Below are 14,721 nucleotides of genomic sequence, written 5' to 3' on the forward strand. Positions count from 1 at the left end.
GGGATGGGCAGAAAGGGTTTGATTTCATCCCTGTAAGTAATTCCTAGTATGGAAGCTCCATCCATATATTCAGAAAGGTGATTTGTCTTTAACTCAGAGTCTTCTGGATCATTGCCTTGTTGTGGCGGAGGAGATTGCATAGCTCAATGAAACTGTAAGTTATGCCATGCAGGGTTACCCAAGCTGGACAGGTCATAGTGGAGAATTCTGACAAAAGTCTATTGACTAGAGAAGGAAGGAAATGGCAAACCATTCCAGTATCTTTGCCAAGAAAACCTCAAGGGCAGGATTAAAATAAAAGACATGACATCGGAAGATAAGCCCTTAGGTTGGAAGGCATCCAACATGTTACTGGGGAAGGGCAAAGGACAACTATGAGTAGCTCCAGAAAGAATGAAGCAGCTGGTCCAAAGCCAAAAGGAAGCTCAGCTATGCATGTGTCTGGTGACAAAAGAAAAGTCCAGTGCTGTAAAGATCAATATTGCATAGAAGCCTGGAATGCAAGCTCCCTGAACCTAGGTAAGCTGGACGTAGTCAAACAGAATGTGGAAAGATTAAACATAGACATTTTGGGTATTAGTGAACTTAAATGGGCAGAAATGAGTGAATTTCATTCAGGTAATCATGGCATATACCTAGGCAAGATCCCTAAGAAGAAATGGAGTAGTCCTCATAGTAAAAAAAAAAAAAAAGGTGGGAAAAGCAATACTGGGGTATAATTTCATAAATGACAGAAAAATCTGTTTGAATCCAAGGCAAACCATTCAGCATCACAGCAATACAACTCTATGCTCCAACCACTGATGCTAAAAGGCCAAAGTTCTTCAGATCTGTAAAGACCTAACATTTTCATAATAGCAACAAAAGATATTACATTCATTATAGGGTATTAGAATGCTAAAGTGGGAAATCAAAAGATAATTGGAATAATAGGCCAGTTTGGCCTTAAGAGTGTAAAGAGAAACAGGGAAGAGACTAATAGAGTTTGGGTAAAACAACTCAATGGTCATAACAAGCACTCTTTTTCAACAACCCAAAAGATAACTCTACACAAAGATATCAGCAGAAGGTCAATAGTGGAATCAGACTGATTATGTATTTTGTAGCCTAAGGTAGAGAAGCTCTAAATAGTCAGTTAAAACAAGACCTAGAACTGACTGTGGCTCAGATCATGAGCTTCTTATTGCAAAATTCAGACTTAAATTGAAGAAAGTAGGGAAAAGCATCAAACCATATAGGAAGTACAAGTAATGAACAGATGTAAGGGACTAGATCTGGTAGACAGAATGTCTGAAGATCTATGGAGAAAGGTTTGCAATACTGTACAAAAGGCAGCGACAAAAAAAAATCAAAAAGGAAAAGAAGAGCAAAAAAGCAAAATGGCTGTGTGGTGAGACTTTACAAATAGCTGAGGAAAGAAGGAAAGCAAAAGGGAAAGGAAAAAAGGGAAAGATATACCCAACTTAATGCAAAGTTCCAGAGATAAGAAGGTTTTCTTAAATGAGGAATGTGAAGAAATAGAAGAAAGCAATAGAATGGGAAAGACAAGAGATCTCTTCAAGAAAATTAGAGATATCAAAGGAACATTTTATGTAAAAATGGGCATGATAATAGGCACAAATGAAAGGGACTTAACATATACAGAAGAGATTCAGGGGTGGCCAGGTCGCACAGCGAGTAAGAGCACCGGCTCCAGTGTCGGGATGACCTGGATATCGAATCCCAGGCTCAGACACTTAGCACCACACCCAGAAATAACTGGCCATGTAACCTTGAGCAAGTTACTTAACCCTGATTGCTTTAAAAAAAAAAAAGATTCAGAAGAAATGGCAAGAATACACAGAACTACAGAAGAAAGATCTTCACATTACAAATAATTACAATGAGGGGGTTACTGATCTAGAGCCAAATATGCAGGAGAATGAAGTTAAGTGGGACTTAGGAAGCATTGTTAACAATAAGGCTAGTAGGGGGCGGAGCCAAGATGGCAGAGTAAAAGCAAGAACTTGCTTAAGCTCTTGCTCCAATCACCTCTAATACCTGTAAAATATGACTCTAAACAAATTTTAGAGCTATAGAACCCACAAAGTAACAGAGAGAAACAAATCTCCCACTGAAGGAAGCCCAGCAGGTCAACAGGAAGGGTCTATCGCACCACACTGGGAGCCCAGCATAGTCCCACATGAGCCGTGGGCCCAGACCTGGGGCAGCTCCACCAGTGGCACAAACTGGCCACAGCAGACTTCAGGAGAGTGAATTACTGGCAACGTGGTGGTTTCTAGACTTCTCAACACATAAACACCAAAGAAAAAGTAAAAGGTCAGTAGGGAACTCTGTTGGAACTGGGTGATGGAAGAGTGTGGTCCAGCCCCTACTCCCAGGGTGAGAGGTGGTGGAGGATCAGCGGCTGCAGCTGCTGCTGCATGGCTGCCTCAAGAGCTCCTGGCCTGCAGATGGTAGGGGGACTAAGCAACCATTCAAAGGGTAATCACTCTTGCTTTGACCAGCTTGGATCTGGGTCACTGTCTTGGGTGGTGGTCCTGGAGTGTGTGGCCAGTGTGCCAGAGCTTGTGGTGGCTGTAGAGAGGGCACCTTCCTCATAGCTCTGACAAAATCTGTGAAAACTCCAGTAACTTGGGACACAGCTCTCTCCACTCTGGAAGCAGAGTTCTACCGTGGCAAAGAGCTCAAAAGTCAAGTAACTGGCTAGCAATATGATCAAGCAGAGGAAATGTAATCAGACCATAGAATCCTTTTTGGGGGGCAAAAAGGATCAAAGAATGGAACTGGAGGAGGACAACAAAGTCAAAACTCCTGCATCAAAAGCTTCCAAGAAAAATATGAACTGATTACAGGCTATGGAAGAGCTCAAGAAGGATTTAGAAAATCAAGTAAGAGAAGTGGAGGAAAAACTGGGAAGAGAAATGAGAATGATGCAAGAAAATGATGAAAAGTGAGTCAACAGCCTACTAAAGGAGACCCAAAAAAATACTGAAGAAAATAACACCTTAAAAAATAGACTAACTCAAATGGCAAAAGAAGCGCCCAAAAGCCAATGAGGAGAAGAATTACCTTAAAAAAGCTGAATTTGCCAGATGGAAAAGGAATTTTAAAAACTCACTGAAGAGAATAATTCCTTCAAAATTAAACTGAAGCAAATGGAAGCTAATGACTTTATGAGAAATCAAGATACTATAAAACAGATCCAAATAAATTTAAAAATAGAAGGCAATGTGAAATATCTCACTGGAAAAACCACTGACCTGGAAAATAAATCCAGGAGAGATAATTTAAAAATTATTGGACTACCTGAAAGCCATGACCAAAGAAAGAGCCTAGAAATCATCCTTCAAGAAATTCTCAAGGAAAACTGCCTTGATATTCTAGAACTAGAGGGCTAAACAGAAACTGAAAGAATTCACCAATTGCCTCTTGAAAAAGATTCCAAAGAGAAAACTCCTAGGAATATCATTGCCAAATTCCAGAGTTCCCAGGTCAAGGAGAAAATATTAGGAAGAAATAATTTGAGTATTGTAGAAACACAATCAGGATAACACAGGATCTAGCAGCTTCTATATTAAGGATCAAAGGACTTGGAATATGATATTCCAGAGGTCAAAGGAGCTTGGATTAAAACCAAGAATCACCTACCTAGCAAAAGAATATGGTCATTCAATGAAATAGAGGACTTTCAAATATTCTTGATAAAAAAAAACAGAGCTGAACAGAAAATTTGACTTTCAAATACAAGAAACAAGAGAAGCATGAGAAAGTAAAGAGGAAAAAGAAATCATAAGGACCTTATTAAAGCTGAACTATTTACATTCCTACAGGGAAAAATAATCATTGTAACTCGTGAGACTTTTCTCAGTATAAGGATAGTTGAAGGGAATATCTATGTATATATGTATGCATACATATATATGTGTGTAGGAGGGTATATATGTGTATAAATACACATGTGAGTATGTGTATATATGTGTACATGTATACATAGAGGGCACAGGATCAGTTGAATAGGAAGGGATGATATCTAAAAAATAAAATTAAGAGGTGACAGAGGAATATAATGGGAGAAGGAGAAAGGAAGAGATAGAGTAAATTATCCCATATGAAAGAAGCAAAGGAAAACTGTTACAATAGAGGGGAACAGCAGGAAGGTGAAAGGGAATGGGTCAACCTTATTCTCAATGAATTTGGCTTAAGGAGAGAATAACATATACACTCAACTGGGTATCTTACCCTGCAGGAAAGTAGGGGGGATGATAGAAAGGAGGGCAGATTGGGGGAGAGGGTAGTTAGAAGCAAACACTTTTGAAAGGGACAGCTTCAAAGGAAGAAATAGAATACGTTGGGGGTGGGATAGGATAGAGGAAAATATAGTTAGTCTTTCACAATATAACTGCTATGGAAGCAACGAATATGAGATTAGATAGACTTTGGGAGATAGTGGAGGATAGAAGAGCCAGCCTGGTGTGCCATGGAGTTATGAAGAGTAGAAAATAACTTAACAAAGGAACAACAGAGTTTCAGGCAATTTCCTGGAGACACTGAGAAGTTAAATGATTTGCCCATATTCTTTATGGGTCTTCCTGACTGTTTATGTGTGTGTGTGTGTGTGTGTGTGTGTGTGTGTGTGTTTTTATATACATATATTTTTCTACTTTCTGACTTCCTCGTTTCCTTCAAGTCTCAACTGAAGGCTACAGGAAGCTTCTCTCAGTCCTCCACATTAGTAAGCTTCCCTCTGAGATTTCCTTGACTCTATACCGTATCTATCTTGTTTAGACATAACTGCTTGCTCCCATGTTAGACTAGGAGCTTTCCCATTAGACTAAGGCCATTCTTCCTTTCTTTGTATCCCAAAGCTTACCCCAGTGCCTGGCACGTAGCACCACTTACTATGCTAAATAAATGCTTGCTGACTTGGCTTTTACTTCACACTATGATTTCCTCAATGTTGGGAGCTCTCTATGAGATACTCCCTCCAGCAATTCAGGTCAAATACCATTCTGTATCTTAGAAATTTAGAACAGAGACTGGGAGATCAAGTGGCTTGATAGATCACACAACCAAGAAGTGTCAGAGGAGGGGTTGAACTCCAGTGTACTGACCCTGAGGCTAGACCTCTATAATGCATTCCAATACCTCTTTGTGGTATATATACATCTTCTATTCATTTTTCAATAGCTGTTTCAAATTTGTTATATGTTTAAAAATTATATTGAGAAAAGACCAAGCAACATAGGACACAGTCATGAGAAATTAAATAAACAAAGCAATATGCATATTCACATGGTACACTAAAATTTCTTTAACAAACAAAACTCAGAAGAAGCCATGTATTTTCTTTTATCTACAATATTTGCAATCATTAGCTTTCATAGCTATTGACTACAATAAAAAAATGAACATGTTAACTTAGCAATTCTAGGAGCTCAACTTGCTCTCCAAACAATATGTGGATCATATCTATATACCACTAATTAATTTGCTGATAATGGTATTACACTACTTTTGTTTCTCTAACTTCCTCTTCTTTTCAATGCTAAAATGCTCTTATACCTCCACAAACAAAAGCAGGTTGTCTCAAATATGCAATTTCTATTACTAACTGCTCATAAAACCCAAAAGAATGGAGTATAGAAAGTGAGATCCAGAAAGGAATAATTTTTTGCATGACTACCTAATCACTGAAGTTTGAAAAGAGCATGCTGAGGGCAGTGAACATTTTTATTTACTTGAGGAAATCAATTGGCATTTCATATTCTTGCATTGTTTTTCATGGTTTTATGTTGTTGCTGAAGAAAGGAAAAACCCCAAGATCTTAACACTAGTAACATTTTACTTTCCCTAATACAAAAAAATATTGGGGGAGAGAGGGGGACAGGGAACCCACTACATATTTTTATCCCATGCATCTAAAAGAACTAAGTACAATAAATTTGATTGAAAACAATACTTTATATGTCTCCCAACGCTTATATAAGTTCTCTGTATAGAGCAGATCCTTTACAAATATTAATTGACTTAAAATTAGTTTAAAATCACCACTAAGTAAAATTACTTTTTTTCCCTCAAGAAAATGAATTCTTATTATCTGATTATACCTGAATTAATATTCTTATCAAGTCAGCTACCTGGGTTTCACTTTAGAAGGCTATATACCATACATTTTAAAGTAGTTCATATATTTTAATTTTGCAACTTCATCTCAAAATTTAAAAATTACTTGTGTCTTTATCAAATCAAACAAAATGATAACTATGAAGCTATTGGGAAGCGAACTCTAACCAATTCAATCTATTAATCATAGGCACTTAGAGAAATGTTTTTTTACACATAATTAGGAGCATAAAATCATCATAAAATTAAACTAATACATTTGAACTGTTTTAGCTGATGAAAAAACTACCTCATACATTCTGAATAAATTTTGATTATTTTAAACTTATATACTAAAACTTAAATATACAATAAGAAAAGACAAAGAAACATAGATGTAAGTACCCAAACCTAAATACAAAATAAGAAAAAAAGTACTGCCATAGGCACAGCAGAATGTAAGAAAGGATTCAAAATTTACTGCATAGAATAAATTTTTGACAAAGAACTACATTATTCAAAAACACACCTTTTCTTTTGTTCCAAAGTTTTTTTTACTATCCTATTGATCTAAATCCATGCCTGATTTTTCTTCTTCCTTCCAAAGCCAGAGGCAGCTAGGTGACAAAATGGATAAAGTGCTAAACTTGTACTGGGGAAAGTGTTAAGTTCAAATTCTGCCTCAAATACTTGCTAACTGTGTGACCCTAGGGAAGTCACTTAACTTCTCATTTTCAATATTCCCATCTGTAAAGCACTCTGAAAACCTTAAAATGCTTTATAAATATTAGCTAATAATAATCAAATCTGGCTTTGTAGAAACCTAAATATTGCCTATAATCATATTATTAATATCACATGTAAGAAAGCAATTATTTAAGATGTGGCCAGATCAACCCTGATTCATCCAAGGCTAAGACATTTGTTGAATTTGAGACACTACTGAAAGCTACTTCTCCAGACCAGACTCACTTTTGCATCTTACAAATAGGATTAATAGCCTGGTAAGGGTGCTGTTGCATATATATGAGAGAATATCTTAATGCAAGTTTTAGTTTTTAGATGACATGTAGAAATCACCTTGGGCAGCTAGGTGGTGCAAGTGGACAGAGCACTGTGCAGGGAAGCAGGAAGACTCATTTCCCAGAGATCAAATATGGCCTCAGACACCTTCCAGCTGTGTGACACTGGGCAAGTCATTTAACCCTGTTTGTCTCAGTTTCCTTATCTGTAAAATGAGCTGGAGAAGGGAATGGCAAACCACTCCAGTATCTTTGCCAAGAAAACCCAAATGGGGTCACAAAGAATCAAACACAACTGAAACGACTTAACAACAATAGTAAAAGAATCACTTTATATGTGGAATTCATAATGAAGCCTTTATAAGTGGGCTACATACATAATGGAGCCAAATCTGAAATTTCATTAGCCTGAAACAAATTTAGTAAAAATAAATAAATAAAAAAATAAAGGTATTACTACATGCCTCATAATACATGAGAAATTTCTAATACTATAAGCAGAGACCTCTTGCCAAGAGGATCAACAAAACAAAGAAATACTCTATAAAATAGGTTAATCAGTTCAAACATTCCAAACCTAAATCAGGCTGCCATGAGGTACAATGATTCTTTGCTTCCAAATTCAGAGTTGCAGAGTCCAGAGTCTATAAGAATACCTAGCTTGACAAATTATACTATTCAAAAAAACATCACAAGGAATCCCAGGGTGTCAAAGAAGTTCTTATCACTCATCATCAGTTGATCTTGGTCACACATACAAGCATAAGACCCTATCATTATATAATTATCAGGAGAGTCAATGACAAGAAGTCTCTGGATATTGTTGAATTTTAAAAAGTATTAGTAAAGGGCTATGAACATAATATGAAAAATGACTTTATAGCTGTGGAGAAGAAATAATCTATCAATAACTTCTACAATATTTTTTACAAGGCCCATCATCAAAGTTGTTTGAAGTTCATCATGTAACCTTCAAAATTATCACCTAGTTGATATTGAGGAAAATATGTGATAGAGAATGCAAGGCACAGCTCCTTAACCAAGAAGGTTCCACTAATATTGTAAGGCTGAGAACAAAAAAGACCTTTTTTTTTTTGCTTTTTGGAGGGGGAATGCAGGACAATTGGGATTAGTTAAGTGACTTGCCCAAAATCACATGGCTAAGGAAGCATTAAGTGTCTGAGGCGAGATTTTAACTCAGGTCCTCCTGACTTCAGGGTTGGTGCTCTATTCACTGCGCCACCTAGCTACCCCCAAAAAAGACCTCTTAAGAAATGACTCACACCACTAAAAATCAGCAGGTACTTTTTTGTACTCTTAGAACAGCCTAGCTGGAGAAAATGAATAGGAGCAGGGATTTTCTCTGAAAAACAAGAATCTTAGAAGGAGGAGCCAAAGTCCTGTCATCTAAACTCTCCTATGTTAATTGCATCCACTCCTACCATATCACCACTGGTTCAATATTTTATCAGTGACTTAGGTGAAGACACCAAAGGCATGCTTAACAAATTTGAAAATGACACAAAATTGGGAGGGACAATGAAAGCATGAGTTAGCAGAGTTAGTATCCAAAAGGATCTCAATGGGCTAGAAAAATGAATAAAAATGAATCAGATAAAATTTAGCCAGGAATAGACAATAGTGTGTTCAAGTTCAGTACGAGTCAACAGTATAAGCTGGCAGCCAAAAGAGTTTTTACAATCGTAGGCTGCATTAAGAAACAGGTAAAGTCCAGGGTAATGCAGATGACAGTCCTGCTATACTCTGCTCTGATCAGAGCATTACTGGAACTGTGTTCAACTGGAGGTACCACATTTCAGGGGAAGACAGTGACAAGCTGGGACATATCCAGAGGATCGATCATTGATCAGGATGGTGAGAGGAGCCAAATGAAATGGGGTTGAAATAAAGGGACACATTTAGCCTAAAGATGAGAAGACTCAGGAAGCACATAATAGCTGAACTCAAATTTCTGAAGGGTTATAAGGCTGAACAAGGATTAACCCTGTTCTTCCTGTCCCTCTTGGGCATCACTAGGAGGAAAGAAGCAGAAAGGTAGATTTAGGCTCAGTTAGAGGAAAAAACACCTAACAATTAGAGTTGTCCAAAAATGGAATGGGTTTCCTTTTAAAGAAATAAGTTCCCATTACTGAGGTTTTTCAATTGCCTCTGTTCAAACATGCTATAAATGGGATTCCTGTTGGAAGAAAGGCTGGCTAAATGAGATGACCTCTGAGGTCCCCTCCAACTATGAGATTCTGCAATATGCGACCAGCCATTGCACCAAATAATTTGAAAACTAGAAATGAAATTTTTACTCTAAGGAAAAAAATAAAAATCTAAATGGTTTTTGAAAGGCTAATCAGAGAACTATACTTTATAACAAAGACTTTAAAAGGAAGAAAAAAATAGCTCTTCAAAACTAACCTACTAATCAACCAAGTAATAGTAATTATTATTATTATTATTAAGTACTTAATATGTGCCAAACACATGCTAAGTGCTTTACAGCTATTATCTAATTTGATCCTCATAACACCCGGGGAAGTAGATGCTGTTATTATCCCAATTTTACAGATGACAAAACTGAGGCAAGCAGACATTAAGTGACTTGCCCAATTTCACACAGCTAGTGAGTCTGGATTTGAAAGCTATTCCTGACTCCAGTCCCAGTGCTCTGTCCACTATACCACCTAGTTGCTCCTATGTAGTGTTTCAAACCCACAGTCCCCTACCTCTGCAAGGAAGTAAAAGAAGTACATATATTCTCATATCTGTTTTGGGGGGCAAGCTTGGTCATTTTATTTCACAGAATCACAGAATTCTAGATTTGAAAAAAAAAACCTTATAGCTATGTTGTTTAGTATATACAAGAAAGGAACCTTCATTAAAACATACCCAACAAGTAGTTGTTCAAGCATTGATCTGAAGACTTCCAAGGAAAGGAAACCACTCGGATCTGGAAGCAGCCCATCCAGACAACTCTAATTGTTAGGAAGATTTTTTTGACATTAATCCTAAATTGACTCCTTTGCAAATTCCACTCATTTCTACTGGTTCTGTCCTTTGGATCCAAATAAAAAAGAACAAATCTATTCCCTCCTCGAATGACAGCCCTTCAAATACCTTAAAACAGTTAACAAGTCCTCCCTCCCCCGATGTTCTTTTGATCAGGCTAAGCATGCCATTTCCTTCAACCAATTCTCATGTCATAGATTCAATGCCCTTCGCCATTCTAAGTGAGCTTTTCTGGACATTCTCCACCCTATCAAGGTCCCTCTTAAACCAGAGTGCCCAGAACTGGACAAAATAACCAGATGAGATTTGATGAAGGCAGAGTTCATTGGAAACATTTAGTATTAAGGTCTTAATATTTTCATTTACATGTTTGCAACTTTGTGTACTGGTTTCCTAGTTCTGCTTATGTCACTTTGCTTCAACTCATTTAAGTCTTCCAATGCTTCTCTATATTCATTATATTAATCATTTCTTATGATGCAGTAATGTATACTGTAACTTCTTTAGCCTATAGGCACACACACACACAGAGCCTTTCTTTTCGACTTTGACTTCTCTGAGGTTTATACATAGCTTTGTGATCTCTAGGTCAATGGGTATGGATGTTTTAGTCACTTTCCTCAATAATTCCAAACTGCATTCCAAAATGGTTTGACCAGTTCACAATTCCATCAACAATTCATTTTTGCCTGATTATTTTCGTCTTCTGTCATTTTGTCAATTTGCTGGCAGTGAGTAGAAACCTGAGAATTGTTCCAATTTACATTTCTCTTATTGGTGATTTGAAATATTCTCACTTATGGTTGGTAAGAGTTTGCAATTCTTTTCCTGAGATTGTTTGTTCATACTCTTAAACTATTTATCTCTATTAGAAAATGTCTTCCTGTCTCCACCTAGATGTTCACCAGCACCTCAAACTCCAAGATGGAGCTTGCCACATTTCCCCCCTTATATCTGCTTTGCATATGATTTCATTCTTACTATCTTTGATAACACCATTAGTCCTGTTTGCAATCTTGGCATTCAACTCTTCTCTCTCTCTCACCTCTCACTGTTCAATCAGCTACCCAATACTGTCAATTCCACCTCCAAAACATCCCTTGTACCTTCAGTCTTCTCTTCTCTATTCTCACTGCAATCACCCTAAGACAGGCATTTTATTGCTATCCAATTGTACTAAAACTTTTAAAAGCCTCCTGTCTTCACTTTCTCCCCCTTTCCCAATCCATCCATCTTAACACTAACAAAATATCTTTTCTACACATGGATTAAGCCAGGGCACTTCTATATCAAAAAGTATTCAGTGGATATCCAGTAAAATTCAAATTCCTTGCCTGCCATTCAAGAGCTACTCTGCTTTATTTCATATTGCTACTCCCCATAATTCTCTACTCTAGCCAAAATGAACTATTCTATGCCCTGAAACACCCCCTTCTGCAATTCCTCAGCCTGCTCCCTATTCCAAAAGTGCCCCATTCCTTTTCACTTAAATTCCTACTCATCTCCTAAAGTTCAACCCAATAGTCCCCTCTAAAACCTGACTTCTCTAAAATCATCTTCCCCCAGACCTCATGTGACATTTTGTTCTGCAACTCTGTAATCCACTTATACCACATTGCATCTTTGTGTGTAGCACAGTACTTCAGTGACAGGTTTAACAAAAGGTTTGTCGAACTGAAGTGAGTTTATGTCTTATTCCCAATGTGCTTCATCTAAACTGAGTATCACTTCCAGCGTCTGCTGCCACAGTGCTTTTCACACATCAGGCTCTAATAAGTGGGGACTTTACTGTTACTTTTACATAGTATTACTTGAATATATAACCTCTCTTTCATTCCCACTGCAACCACCCAATCAGGCCACCATCACGACTTGTATGTATCGTACCTATTATAGTATACTTCTAAGCAGTTCTTCACCTTCTCCCCACTCCAGCCTAACTTACATATCACTGCCATGTTGATTTTCTTACTGCACAGCTCTGATCATGTTACTCCCCTCTTCAAAAACCTTTGCTCTCTACCAAATAAAGTACAAATTCCTTAGATTATTATTCAAAGTCCCTTCACAATCGAGGTCTAACCTACTTTTCTAGCTTTACTCTACACTACCCCTTTCCCATGTGACTGCCAAAATGGACAATTTTCTGAACTGGCCTTTTCCTTACCTACTTTCATGTCCTTGTTCCAACCATCTTTTGTCTTTGGAATGACCTCTTTACCCCACTGCCCCATCTTCTACTGAAATCCTATCCATTCTATAAGTGCCAACTCAAATGCGTAATCATTCATCATGATACCTTCCCTGATCCCCCTACCAGAAAGTAATTTTTCCTCCCTTGGATCTCATGGTACTTTTTCTCTCTCTCCTATGCACATATTATATTTCATCTTGTACTGTAGCTATTCATGTGTGTGTGTGTGTGTGTGTGTGTGTATACATATACATATATATATATAACAACTTAAAAGCAAGAAATTTTCTTACTTTTATATCCTATAGCACTTAATATAAAACTCTACACATGGTAGACATTTACTAAATGTTTGTTATGTACTGGACTAAAGAGGTCATAAACTTGGAAGAAAGGCCTCAGAAAATCTATATCATTTTGAAACATCTGGGAGGAGTAGAAAAAAAATTTGAAATAAAAACTTCCAGGGTCACAGTCTTCAGGTACAGTATCAACCTATTAATATTCATCCTGCACAAGATAAACTATGTACAATCAATGATAAGGCTACCCCAATAATAACACAAGAGGATAAAGACTTCTTTTAAGTTTCCTCTGTAAAAATCTGTGCCAACTGTATACAACATGCAGACTGCCAAATGCTCGTCTGGGTCTGCAATTACCTTGGTTGGATTTGAGGGATTTGGGGGTTGAAAACTAATACACTGTCACTATTGGAGTTCATCAGCCTCAAGCAAACAGCCATACTGAAGGCATGGCTAAAGACTAGAGACACCGTGAAGCAAATGGCTGGTGGATAAAAGCCAAGAGCATATGCCAAGTGTCTCATCATTCACCATGTAACTGTGTCAACAAGAGAATCGGTCCTGCTGAATTACTGGGTTTTATTTCAAGACTTGCCACAATTATCTCCATCAAGATTTATCAGAGAACTTGCAAAATAAACAATAACATATAATGAGTGCTATTCTGTCCCCCTTCATTTCTGTCCCAAATGTTGAGCTTGTTCTAGGAATTGTGATAACAGTAGAAGGAGTACTGGTTCTGCAGTCATAAAACTTGGGTTCAAATCCTACTTCTGATATTTACTACCTGTGTGATTCTGGAAAGTCATTTAACTTCCGTCTGCTTCAGTTTTCTGATTTGCAAAATGAAGGAGATGGATTGGATGGCCTCTAAAGTCCCTTCCAGCTCTAAACTTGTGACCTTGTGATTTATATCTACAATCTTCAGATTATATTTAAATATAATACAGCCTCTGAAGCAGCACAAGTGTAAAGGGAAATGTATGTAATTCATGTTTTTGCATGGGCAGCTAGGTGGCACACTGGCTAGAACACTGGGCCTAGAATGAGGAAAACATCTTCCTGAGTTCAAATCTGGCCTCAGACACTCTGTCACTTATGTCATTTAACCTTGTTTGCCTCAGTTTCCTCATCTTTATTTTTTTTTTTTTTTGCTTTTTTGGGGGGAGGGCAGTTGTGATTAAGTGACTTGCCCAAAGTCACATGGCTAGTAAGTGTTAAGTGTCTGAGGCCAGATTTGAACTCAGGTCCTCCTGACTCCAAGGCCAGTGCTCTATTCATTGCACCACCTAGCCACCCCAGTTTCCTCATCTTTAACTGAGTTAGAGAAGGAAGTGGCAAACCACTCAAGTATCTTTATCAAGAAAACCCCAAATGAGGTCACAAAAAGTCAGACTGAAATGAAATAGCAGCAGCAACAAGAGCTTTTGGATACTATTCTAAACTACAACAGTTTATATTTGCAGGTTGCTTTACATGTATTTTCCCTTATGGCCACCCCTTTAATATTAAGAAACAAAGAGAACTGTAAGTAACTTTCCCAAGATTATAAAATAATAGCTTACCAGCGGAGGACTACATTCCATGTCTTCTGACTCCTAATCTAAAACCATTTCCACAGTACCGTGATGTCCATAGAAAAAAATTCTCTTTAACTCTATACCTCATTTATCTAATCCTAATCTACCTTAATACTTTCAAGAGTGTGTTGTCTCCAGTACCAGATTCTCTTATACTTAGTATGTTTCAGCGGTGGGGAACATGTGGCCTTTTAGGTCCTTGGCTGCAACCTCTCAACTGAGTCCAAGATCTACAGAACAAATCCCTTTTTTTAAAGGGACTTGTTCTGTGAAGTTTAGATTCTGTCAAATGGCTGTACTTGAGGACCTAGAGGGCCACATGTGGCCTGGAGGTCATAGGCTCACCACCCTTGGTACTATGGTTCATCTATTCTTCCCAGAATTGTCTCCTTAATTGTAATTTTCTTCCTTCTAATTTAGCACATTAAAGACTATTGTGTTGGGGTCCAAATTGTCATTGGTGATTAAAATAAATTATTATAAAAATGTTGACAAAT

General features: G+C 37.5%; 1 protein-coding gene across 1 annotated transcript in view; it reads right to left on the minus strand.

The window, feature by feature from the left end:
- Positions 1-14,721, minus strand: part of LOC138176046 (N-acyl-phosphatidylethanolamine-hydrolyzing phospholipase D-like) — a 69,803-nt gene that overhangs the window by 13,907 nt on the left and 41,175 nt on the right. The gene's annotated exons all lie outside the window — the stretch shown is intronic.

Source organism: Petaurus breviceps, unplaced genomic scaffold, assembly GCF_028583685.1.
Source record: "Petaurus breviceps papuanus isolate PSGF00001 unplaced genomic scaffold, PetGlider_PUasm1.0 80, whole genome shotgun sequence".
Classification (NCBI taxonomy): domain Eukaryota; kingdom Metazoa; phylum Chordata; class Mammalia; order Diprotodontia; family Petauridae; genus Petaurus; species Petaurus breviceps.